Raw genomic sequence first — 955 nt, 5'->3', positions numbered from 1 at the left:
CCAAGAGTATTTTTAGCAAAAATTAAAAACAGCGTTTATAAACCGTCAGCATCATCTGCTTACCCATTTAGCAGAAAGTGAGTTTTGGGTGTGTGTTTTAAAGTGGCCAGATTATCGGGGATGTAAAAGGGATTCAAGATTTGATTATTTGTTTATCAAAAACTTAAACCTTTGTACTATATTTAAAATTTAAGAACTTTAAAACGTAACCTTTGACCCTTATAAGTCAATATTGTTCGATTTTGTAAAATGTTTTTCATATTTTAGAATTGACAAATAATGAGTTATAAAGCTGTTATAAGACCTTTTAATTACTAATGTGTTGTTGTGTTCGCATTAGAACTGATTACACTATTGCGCGAAAGCTTTCTTTTTTGCGCGAAAATTTTCATTTATCCGATGAAGTCAATCGTCACACTTAGTTAGTTAGTTAATTAGTTAGTTAGTTAGTTAGTTAGTTGGTTGGTTGGTTAGTTAGTTAGTTAGTTAGTTAGCTAGTTAGTTAGTTAGTTAGTTAGTTAGTTAGTTAGTTAGTTAGTTAGTTAGTTAGTTAGTTAGTTAGTTAGTTAGTTAGTTAGTTAGTTAGTTAGTTAGTTAGTTAGTTAGTTAGTTAGTTAGTTAGTTAGTTAGTTACTTAGTTACTTAGTTAGTTAGTTAGTTAGTTAGTTAGTTAGTTAGTTAGTTAGTTAGTTAGTTAGTTAGTTAGTTAGTTAGTTAGTTAGTTAGTTAGTTAGTTAGTTAGTTAGTTAGTTAGTTAGTTAGTTAGTTAGTTAGTTAGTTAGTTAGTTAGTTAGTAGTTAGTTAGTTAGTTAGTTAGTTAGTTAGTAGTTAGTTAGTTAGTTAGTTAGTTAGTTAGTTAGTTAGTTAGTTAGTTAGTTAGTTAGTTAGTTAGTTAGTTAGTTAGTTAGTTAGTTAGTTAGTTAGTTAGTTAGTTAGTTAGTTAGTTAGTTAGTTA

This window comes from Lucilia sericata, unplaced genomic scaffold, assembly GCF_015586225.1.
Source record: "Lucilia sericata isolate MDLA Ls3-8-SP2 unplaced genomic scaffold, ASM1558622v1 Contig000254F_arrow, whole genome shotgun sequence".
In the NCBI taxonomy this organism is placed as follows: Eukaryota; Metazoa; Arthropoda; class Insecta; order Diptera; family Calliphoridae; genus Lucilia; species Lucilia sericata.
Note: the sequence above shows the minus strand (reverse complement) of the source record.